Raw genomic sequence first — 11,697 nt, 5'->3', positions numbered from 1 at the left:
TTTTTTATTTGTGAAATTTCATTCATTTATTTATTTATTTCTCATTTCGCTGACCTGTGTGACCTCTAAGGTCCTTTTGATCTCTAAATCTTTCTACCAAGGGAAGAGGGATATTGTTTTTCCAAATTGTTTTTCATTTGTGAGACGCTTTGCAGCACATTCCTTGTTTCTCATAGTTGCTTTTCTAATACCCCCCAAACACTTATGTAATTGAACAATGATTGAAGTGGGACAGGATAAGAAGGAAATGGGTTCCAGTTATTTTCAGGAAAGCCTCAAACCATCTCAATAATGAAACTTGGAATCAGGACAAACAGGTTTCTGTCCTAGTTTTGCTATTCAAGTAAATCAATTAAATGCACTGAAAATCAGTTTCCTTGCCTGCCAACTGGAGTTAATTATAGTTACTCTTAAAATTAATGAATAAATAAGTATTTATTAAGCACTTACTATGTACCAGTCACTATGCTAAACATTTGGATATAAGTAAAAGAGAGACAGTTCCAGTACTCACGTAGCTTATATGCTTGGAGCAGAAAACAACACATGGGCAGCTAAAGATGGGAGGGGAGGGAAGTAGTGTTCAGATGGTATTGTTTAAAGATGGCCTAGAAATGATTCTGGTTAAGTGCCATAAGCTCAAGTCAATTCATAAGCATTTATTAGGCACCCTACTATGTGACAAGAATTATGCTGCATGTCATATGAATAGAAAGGAAAAATAATCCCTTTTTTAGGAACTTATCTTTTAATGGGAGAAACACATATAAGTATATTCAGAATTAAGATAATTTGGTAGTGAACAAGGAAAAAGGAAAAGCAAGCATTTTTACTAAATGCAAACTATAGACCAGGCTATGTGCTTAAAATGATCTAATTTGCTACTCTCCACAATCATGGGAGGTAGATACTATAATTATTTCTATTTTATAGTTGAGAAAACTGAGAACTGAGGCAAAGATTAAATGACTTGACTGGAGTTACTTAAATTTCTAAGAACAAATGTGAACTCAGATCCTCTTGACTCCAGACCAGTACCCTATCTCCTGTGTCACCTAGCTGACAGATATACAGATGGATGATAATTAGTGCTTGGAAAGATGGATAGACAGGGAGACAGATTGACTGACCAACCAACTGACAGACAGACAGACAGGTAGATAGATAGATAGATCAATAGATATATGGCCAGCTGGATAGATAAAATAAAGCATTTATTTTTATACACACCATAATGCCTGTGATAATTCATAGAGATAGAAATACTAGCAAAAAAGAGAAGCTACATTCTCCCTTCAAGGAGGTTGCATTACAATGAAAGCACAAAAAGAGGCTATTAATAGGAGAGGAGTAGAGGAGAGATTATGTCCTTGGGACAAGATAAGGAGAAAGAGAAAGCCATATGCTAAGTCAAGCAAAGACTTATTTTGAGCTAGAGACTCACTAATCCTGGGAACAGATCACAAAATGGAGGTATCTCCAAGAAGTGGTGACATGGTGGATAGAGCACCGGCCTTGGAATCAGAACAGGAGTTTGAATTCAGCCTCAGACACTTGCACTTACTAGCTGTGTGACCTTGGGTAAATCTCTTAACCCTGACTGTCTCACAACCAGGGCCAACTTCAGAAATCCTGATTCCTATCTGGTCACTGGATCCAGAAGGTTTTGGAGGAGAAAGTGAGTCTGGTGACAGCAACCCCCCACTTATATCCAAATCATGTGCCTGGAATGGCACATCACCTCCATGATATCATGATTTTCGATAATGAAAAGACAAAAACATCATCATCATCATCCTCATCCTCATCCTCATCATCTCCAAGGAGTGAAAGCTATAAATAAGTAGGGGACAAAGTCCCATGGATATAAAGTATAAGAGTTAATAACCTGTACTTTATGTCAAATAAAGACACATTTCTATTTTTAATGCTGAACAATAAGAAATGCAATTGCATCAGACATTGATCTTCTCATGAGTGTTCATGAGTAATATAAAGAAAAGAAATATAAAGTGTTTAAATACAAGGTAGTTTGGGAAGAAGGGCATTAGTAATTGGGAGAGGAATATAGGAAGATTCATGCAAAAGAAGATGGTGGAGCTGAGTCTTGAAGGAAGAGAGGGAATTCATGAGGTTAAGATTATGCAGAAATACATTCCAGGCACAGGAGATGATTAGTATAGACACATGGAGACAGGAGGAGGAGTTGTCATGTAGAAGGAAGACATTTTCGCTAGATTATTAATGTTGAACAGTAAGTAATAATCTCCTAGTGAGATTGGAAACTAGGTTGAAGGCAAGCAACAAGCATCTGTTAGATATAAAGTATTAGGGGCGGCTAGGTGGCGTAGTGGATAAAGCACTGGCCTTGGAGTCAGGAGTACCTGGGTTCAAATCCAGTCTCAGACACTTAATAATTACCTAGCTGTGTGGCCTTAGGCAAGCCGCTTAACCCCATTTGCCTTACAAAAAAAACCCTAAAAAAAGATATAAAGTATTAATTATTATGTATCCTAAGCATTTAGTAAAGTACTAGAGAAACAAATAGAAGAAAAAAGATAGTTCCTGCTCTCAGAGAGTTTACACTTAAAATAGTCTTCTTTTAGTTTTTTAATTTTTAAATGTTTTTTTTCTTGATGCATTTTGCTTACTTCACCATTTTCCTCTCTTTCCCAGAGAGCCATCCCATACAATTTTGTTTTTTTTTTGAAGGAAATAATATTTATTTTTCCAACTACATGCAATGGTACAATCAAGTTTTGTTAGCTTTTGAGTTTTACATTTTTCTCTCTCCCTCCTTTCCCTCCCCTCCCCCATCCCTTGACAGAAAGCAATCAAATATAGGTCATACATGTATAATCCTGCTAAACATAGATGCATATTAATATGTTGTGAAATAAAAATCAAATCAAACAGAAAAAATTAGAGAAAAAAATCATACCTAAGACAACTTTAAAAGTTAAAGATAGGGGCGGCTAGGTGGCGTAGTGGATAGAGCACTGGCCCTGGAGTCAGTAGTACCTGGGTTCAAATCCAGTCTCAGACACTTAATAATTACCTAGCTGTGTGGCCTTGGGCAAGCCACTTAACCCCATTCACCTTGCAAAAAAACTAAAAAAAAAAGTTAAAGATAGTAAGCTTTGGTCTTCATTTAAACTCCACAGTTTCTTCTCTGGATATGGATGGTATTTTCCATTACAAATCCCTTAAAATTGTCTTGGATTATTGTACTGCTGAAATGAACAAGTCCATCATTGATTATTACCCCATGTTGTTAATATGAATAATGTTCTTCTGATTCTGCTCATTTCATTCATTATCAATTCATACAAATCTTTCCAGGCTTTTCTGAAATCCCATTATTCATGATTTCTTATAGAACAATAGTGTTCCATCATATGCATCTACCACAATTTGTTCAACCATGCCCCAATTGAAGGGCCTCCCTTCAATTTCCAATTCTTTGCCTTTACAAAAAAAAGCTGCTATGAATATTTTTGTACATGTGCTATTTTACCTTTTCTATGATCTCTTCAGGATGTATCATAAATACACACACACACACACACACATATTTCTTATCTTCAGGATATAGTAGTGGTATTACTAGAACAAAGGATATGCACATTTTTATTTCCCCTAGAGCATAATTCCAAATTGCTCTCCAGAAAGGTTGGATCAGTTCAAAACTTCACCAACAATGCATTAGTGCCCCAGTTTTCCCATATTGATGCAACATTATCATTATTCTTTCTAATTCTATTGGCCTATCTGAGAAGTATGAGGTGGTACCTTAGAGATATTTTAAATTGCATTTCTCTAATCAATAATGAGTTAGAGCAATTTTTATATGATTATAGATAGCTTTGATTTCTTTGAGAATTTCCTTTCCATATCCTTTGACTATTTATCAGTTGGGAAAACTAGTAATTTTTAACAATAAAAAGGGGGGAGAAATCAGCATTATCTCTTTAACATATTGGAAAAGTCTGAGAATATGCACTATATCATGGATTCTCTGGAATAAAGAATATGAACATTTCAGTCACTTTATTTACATATTTCCAAATTGATTTCCAGAATGGTTCTATTGATTCACAGCTCCATCAACAATGTACCGATGTGCCTGTCTTCCCATAGCACCTCTGACATTGATTATTTCAATCTTTTATCTCTTTGTCAGTTTATAGGTTATGATTTGAAATTTCAGGGTTGTTTTGATCTCTGTTCCTATTATTAATGATTTGAAACATTCTTCATAGTTGCTATTAGTTTGTAATTTCTTCAAAAACTGCTATCTATTGAGAGATGATTAAGGGGAACAGAGAATAGAGTATCAGATTTGGGGTCAGGAAGACTAGAGTCAGGAAGAACTGAGATAAAAATCTGGCCTCAGATATTATCAGCTGTGTGACCCTGGGAAAATCACTTAATTTTTGTTTTCCTTAATTTTTCATTTGTTAAATGGGGCTACTTCCTCTTACCTCATCAAGATTTTTTTCCTATTCAACTTCTATCCTTCTTATCCTAAGTGCACTAATTTTGTTTGTGCAGAAGCTTTTCAGTTTCCTATAATCAAAATTGTCTATTGTGTCTTTTGAAATTGCCTCTATCACTTCTTTTGCTAAGAATATAATCTACATTTTTTACTATTATAAACACCCAAATTAACTACAAATGATATATGAAGGAAGATACTATCTGCAGTCCTAGAAATAGCTGTTATATAGAAGTCTGTTTAGAATCACTTTTTCACATATGTATATGAACATGTACATATGTCTGTGTTTGTATCTAGATATATACACACAGGATCACACATTTTTGTCAAATTGTAGACATCTCTAGAGTGGAGGGAGGAGGGAAGAAAAGTTGGGGGAAAAAAGAAACCTACATGATAATATTATATATTTAAAAAGAATAGCAAGTGAACATAACAGATTTGCAATTTCATGTGCAATCATCTTTTCATTTCTTTTTTTAGATTTTACTGTTATAGAAATGCTTGTTTTATTCCATATATTAAAAAGAAAATAAATTGAAATTTTACAAAAGAATATATCTCACAGCTATAGCTGTGAAAGGTATATGATTTGCTCTTTTAATTTTTTTATAGTTTGATCTTCAGTAGCAAGGTAATGTATCCATTTAGAATCCATTGCAGTGTGGTCTAAGGTGCAGGTCTAAGTCCAATTTCTGACAGATTGACTTTGATTTTCCCAGAATTTTTCAAACAAAGCATTCTTTCTCGAGTAATTTATATTTTCCACTTCATTGAACACTCAGTAATAGACTTTTATTGTTTCTGATTTTCTCTTGTCTATCATGTCTCTCTTTTCTGTTTCTCTGTCTGTCTCTGTCTCTGTCTCTGTCTCTGTCTCTGTCTCTCTCTCTCTCTCTCTCTCTCTCTCTCTCTCTCTCTCTCTCTCTCTCTCTCTCTCTCTCTCTCTCTCACCAGTACCAGCTGGTTTTGATGGCAGATGCTTTATTACATAGTTTGAGTAGTTTGAGGTCTGAAAGTGCTATTCCCCTCTATTCCTTATCTCTTTTCATCATTTTCCTTAGTAGTCTAGGCATTTTGTTTTACTTAATGAATTTTATTATTTTTATAACAAGTTCTATAATCTATCCCTTTAATAATTTGGTATAGCATTTCAGGTATTTCATTTTTTGTATTTTGTATTGTCTTTTTTATTATTTTTGGCATAACCCAGTCAGGTTCCCTGAATATTCTACAGTTATTTAAATTTTTTACTTCTTTAAGAAGCTCTTTATAATTGAATCTACACATCTTGTATACTTTGGTAGATTGATCCCCAAGTACTTTAGGAATTTTGTAGCTATTTGGCATTGAATTTTCCATTCTATTATTGCCTCCTAGATTTCCTTGTTATTTTATACTATTGTGTTTTTTTTTGTTTTTTTTTTTTTACTATTTTGTAGTTTCTAATTCTGGTGAAACTTTTAATTATCTCAATTAGTGTTTTTGCTTATTTCCTAAGATTTTCCAAGTAAACTCATCATCAGCAAGTAGGCATAGTTTTATCTTCTCTTTATCATTCTTTGTACTTTCAATTTCTTCCCCTTATTCCTTTTGCTGGTATTTCCAGAACAAAATCAAATAATAATGGATAGTTGTTTTACTCCTGTATTTATTAGAAAATATTATAGAATATTTTCATTGCATATGATGCTTGCTTTTGTTTTTAGAATAATACTTATCATATCAAAAGGTCCCTCTATACCTACACTTTCTAGAATTTTTATATAAATTAGTATTATACTCTGTCAAAGGATTTTTCTATATCTATTAAGACAATCATGTGATATTCAAGCATCCTTGCATCTCTGATATAAATTCAATTTGATCACAAAGAATAATTTCTTAAATTATTTTAAATTGATATTCATTAATATTAGTTTATAGTTCTTCTGTGCTTTATCCTTCCCTGGTTTTAGTTATTAGATCTGTCTCATAAAAGGTAGGGCGGTTTTCTTTTCAATTTTTAAGAATAATCTGTACAGCATGAGTACTAATTGTTCAAAAATTTGATAGACTTCTCCCATGATTCTATCATGACTAGAGTTTTGTCTTGGTTACTCATTTAAAACTTGTTTTATTTCATTTTCTGAGATTCTGTTAATTAAGATATACATCTGGTCCTTTGTGGCTTTTGGTATTTTATATTATTGAAAACATTCCTTTATTTCTTTTGTTCCTCAATTTTGTCTGCAAATAAATATGTATAATATGTTCTGATTATTTTTAATTTCTTCTTGTTGGTTGAGATTTCATCTTACTCATTTGCCATTTTGTTGATTTTATTTTTGTTTCCTTCTTTTAAATCTAATTCATTAAAATAAAATAATTTTATTAGTCTTTTCAAAGAATCATTCTCAAGTTTTATTATCATGTCTATAATCTTTGGGCAAAGGATTCAAGCTTATTTCTCCTCTAATTTTAATTTTTTTATACTTTTATACTTTTTTATACTTATTTTAGATTTATTATTATTAATTATATAATTTTTAAATGCACATTCAATTTATTACTCCTTTTTTTTTCCTTTTTTGTTCCTGCAGTTATTCTTTCCACATTGACAGAGCTAGGGGCTTGGTGCCCTTCTGACCTGGAAAATCCACATAAAATATGTTGGTCCTTTCTTTGTACCAGAGAAGATGTCTTGAATTATTATGATATTAAAAAATAAAAATACATATGTATAACACACATATATAATATCTTGGATGCCTTCTTTTTAGTTAATATAAATATAGTAAACTATTTTCAGGTATATCATGTTGGGCTGCCTCTAAAGATCTTTTGCTTTTTGAAATACATTATTCGATTCTTTTCTATTTTTGCAGTAGGTATAGAAGAGTCTTATGTTATTCGAATTTCCTTTCTTTTCATTTGAAAGTCTTTCTCTGTGCTTCCAGAATTCGTTGTTAGTGGAACAACTAAATTTAACCATCATATATCTTAGAGTTTGCAATACTATTTTGCTGTAGGTGATCTGTGGATTTTTGGTTTTCTTTGTACTGAAGTCCTGGGCAGTTTTCCTGAATTACTTCTTATATTATAGTTTTTGGACTTGTGTTCTTCTGGCAATCTTAGAATCATTACATTTTATCTGCAGATCTTGTCTTTGAGACGGGCATGTGTTTCCATGGAGATAATGCTTTCTTTTAATGTTATTGCTTTTTTCTTCTCTTCTTTCAGATTGTCCTTCACTTTAGTGCTTTTGTGTTACCAGTTAGTAATTCTCTCTTTTGTTTCTCTGGTGAGACTGGTCACCATAGTTACAAGTTCTCTTTTTTTATTTTGTCATTTATTTCTGCTGACCAAGTCTAAATTCTGCTGTCAAATTCTTACTTGTCTTTTAAAATATTGAGGAAGGTGTTGTGGTTCCATGATCTTCTGGGAATCCACAGGATCCTCTGCTTCATTAGGGATTGTTTTATTTTCCTTTATCTTGCAATATTATATTTATATATATCTGAACTCTTTGAGCTGATCTGTACACCATATTCTCTTTCGCTACTAATATCTTACCTGTTGATTTACCTACTTATAACCACAGTCTGTCTTTTATTTCTCTTGATCTTTGGTAATTTTACTCTATTCATCTTTATTTTTCCCCATATTTATTGCTCACTTTCTGAATCACTCTGTTTTGATAGTATGTTTCTCAGGGAACTGATTTGCAAACATTTCAGTCTCCTCTTATGTTGGGCAACTAACTCATGGTTCACCAGCCCTGGTCTCCACCCCAAGTGACATGGGGCAGACAGAACTAATCCCAGTTAAATGCAAGGTCCTTTCCCATAGAAGTAGTGCAGAATTAGTACACATATAGCCACCTGCAAACATGCACACATTTGTTTCTCAGTTCTGTGAGCTTTGCTGTGACATACATCATTACTACCATATGGATATCACAAAGTAAACAAATTTAAGTGTTAGGAATTCTTTTGCATTAGTTCATCAGGGATTTTTATTTTGTTTGGATTTTGGTGTCTGAGAAAGTGGAAATAACTAAAATTGTTTTAGTTTTCATACATGAGTTCTAGTTCGAAGAAGTTTGAGAATTCTTGAAGATTGGAGGAAAAGTCTAATCCACCACATTGTTGCCTACAAAATCCAAAACTGGGAGCTTGCATTCCCATACATAGAGATAATGTAAAAAGGAAATTGAAAGGGGATGTGTATGGGGAATGCTTATAGGTAAAGATGAGATACAGGATGATGACAATTTATGTATGTGTGTGAGTTGGTATCAAGGAGTGGGTCATATGAAATAAGGATAGTGAATATTTGGGAGTTTAAGGAGTTTGAGGAAGCATCATTGTGGATGTTGAAACCCATATAATATGGAATCAGGAGATGGAGAGGAGAAAACAATAATGATTCAGGTGTGAACTACTAGAGAAAAGGAAAAGATACTGGAGGCTGATATACAATAGTCACCAAGAGATGAAATGGATGAAAAAATTTAATTGAATGAACTTCAAAGGAGGAAAGGTTGCTGAGGGATGGCCAATAAGGGAAGAATCTGGAATTGGTGGTGGAAAGCAAGTAATATTCTGATTTCTCTTTTAGGAACAGTGTTTCTAGAAGAGTGGGTGACTGTGCCCCCAATGTTAAAGAAATGACCATGGTTCTAGTGTCTTTTAGCCAGAAGGTTGTTTTAAAGATCAAATGGGATCACATATCTGAAAATGCTTTAGCATAGTCAAAAACAGAGTATACATGGAACATGATCTAATCAGAAGTCTCTCCATTTCCTTATTTCTTCCACTAAGATTTCTTCCTTCCTTTCTTCCTTCCTTCCTTCCTTCCTTCCTTCCTTCCTTCCTTCCTTCCTTCCTTCCTTCCCTCCAAGATTCTATTTTAAAAATAACCCTCCTATCAATTATGCCACATTGTCTTTTTTCTTTTATTTCAAATCCTCAAAGTTACATTGAAACTGAATACAATCCAACTCTCTAAATCACCACCCATAGCCACCATGTCATCTTTCTTAAAGAGCACAATAATCCATTTTTCTGAGTTCCTATTGTAAAGCAGAACTTCTCAATTTTTTAATTTCCAGGACCACTTTATACTTTTAAAAATTATTGATAGGTTCTTTCCTCAAGAATTTTTTTCTTGATATAGGTATTTACTGTTTTTATTTTAAAATCTTAGTATGAATATTGACTTATTATAATATGATTATTGACTTAGAGGATATTTTGAAATGGTTTTGACATTCTACAAGATCCCTAGATCACATTTTGACAATCTCTAATTTAAGAGATAAGTTTGTGGTGTAGATAGAGTGACCTTGGAGTCAATAAGATCCGAGTTCAAATCCTAAGATGCTCTCTATTCAGTTAAGCAAGCCATTTGTTATTGTCTTACAACTTTCAAATTTGTAAAATTAAGTTCTTGGACTTTGTGGATCCATTGACATTCCCTTCTAACTCTAAATCTAACATTCTTTGAACCTTTTCCACTTGTATAAAAATTTAATTCAACAGCCATTTTGTTAGTTTAAAATATGTAGTTAATACTGTTAGAAACTGAGAGTTCAAAGATAATAAACAATCTTTGGAGAGTATACAATATTTTAGTCTAAAGAGGTCCTAAGACTAAAGGTTCAAGCTCTAAGGACAATATTGTAAAAAATCATAAAATTTTGAAATAATTAAAGAATTCAAATGAATTCAAGATATTCAAAAGAATTCAGAGACCAAATATAAATTCAGAAGACCAATGAAAAATGCTATTTCCTGAAAAGTAGCCTTGTATGTCAATAGTTTAAGATGAATGTGGGAATATGCTTTACTTAATTACTTGATTATATATATATATTATATATATGTATGTATATATATATATATGTAAAAGGTGCTTTCTTTTTCTTCTTCCTCCCTTACAATTCAAAGGTGGAGGTGGGGAGGAGTTAGGAAATAAAAATAAATGCTTGTTAATTAACCAAAAAATTAATAAAACAGGCCATATTTTCCTGATAGAATGTAAGCTCTTTGAGAGCAGGGAGTAAGTCATTTTTGTATTTCTATACAAAATATGCTCAGAAAATAGTAGTGTTGATTCATTTCTCTAAGGATTCAGTTTTCTCATCTGTAAAATGAAAGATTGAAGGTACCCTAACTATAATTTAATTCGATCCCTTCATTTTATAGATGAGGGAACTGAGGCCTAGAGAAGTTAAGGTAATGTTCTAGATGGCAGAGGTAGTAAACAATAGAGCCAGGATTCAATTCCTAGGTCATTCATCAACAAAGTTGTTGCTAGTTCTACTGCACCAAGCTCCCTACAAGGTCCAGATTCTATTCAACAAGAATTTGTTAAGCATCTTATGTCTAGGGCTCCGGATAGACAAAATCATAAACAGAAAAAGGGTTCCTGTTCTCAGGATTTTACGTTCTACGTTCTATGAACTTTCTCCAGTAGTTCAACTACTTTGTTCAGCTATGGCAAGGATTTAGATTTCTTATGCAATCTTGATCATTGAATTGTATGTGCTCCGGTCATAACACCCATATATGAAATCAATAGGAGAGGACAGTCTTTTTGGTCACCATAATCCGTTTTCTTCTTCTTCCTCCTTTTTCTTTTCTTCTTTTCTCCTCTCTTCTTCTTGGTCCTCCTCCTCCTCTTCTCTGCTTCTTTTCTCATCTTCCTCTCCATCCCTGTGTCTCTCCCTCTCTTCTCGGGTCTCTGTCTTCCTCTGTAACTGTTACTCTCTTCTTTCCTCTCACTTTCTCTCCCTCCTTAGACTTAATCTCCTTCCCCCCCCCCCCCCCCCCCTCCCTCTCAATTTGCAACCTCTGGTCCTCTCCACACCCTCCCAGTGGCTTTGCAGGGGTATGCAGCGCGCAGCCGCAGACTTCCCTCCCGGTTCAAGATCTCCGCTAGCTCTTCTCTTCTGTCTGGAGGCCAGCTGGACGGCCAGGGACCGGTTCTAATGAGACCGGGAGCCTCTCGGTGCCCGGCGGGACCTTCTCCTGGAAGCCTCTTGCTGTTGTGGGACTTACCGAGCCATCGGGGCCGGGCAGCAGGGGTTGCGGTGGGGAGTATGGGAGGGTCAGGCCGGGCCGCAGATGCGGAAGAGTTTAGTTTGCTACGGACAGGCACAGGAAGGGGTAAGAGGGGTGGGGTAGGACTTGTCCGATGGTCACCTGAAA

Source organism: Macrotis lagotis, chromosome X, assembly GCF_037893015.1.
Source record: "Macrotis lagotis isolate mMagLag1 chromosome X, bilby.v1.9.chrom.fasta, whole genome shotgun sequence".
In the NCBI taxonomy this organism is placed as follows: Eukaryota; Metazoa; Chordata; class Mammalia; order Peramelemorphia; family Peramelidae; genus Macrotis; species Macrotis lagotis.
The sequence above is the reverse complement of the archived record's forward strand: the minus strand, read 5'-3'. Positions refer to the sequence as shown.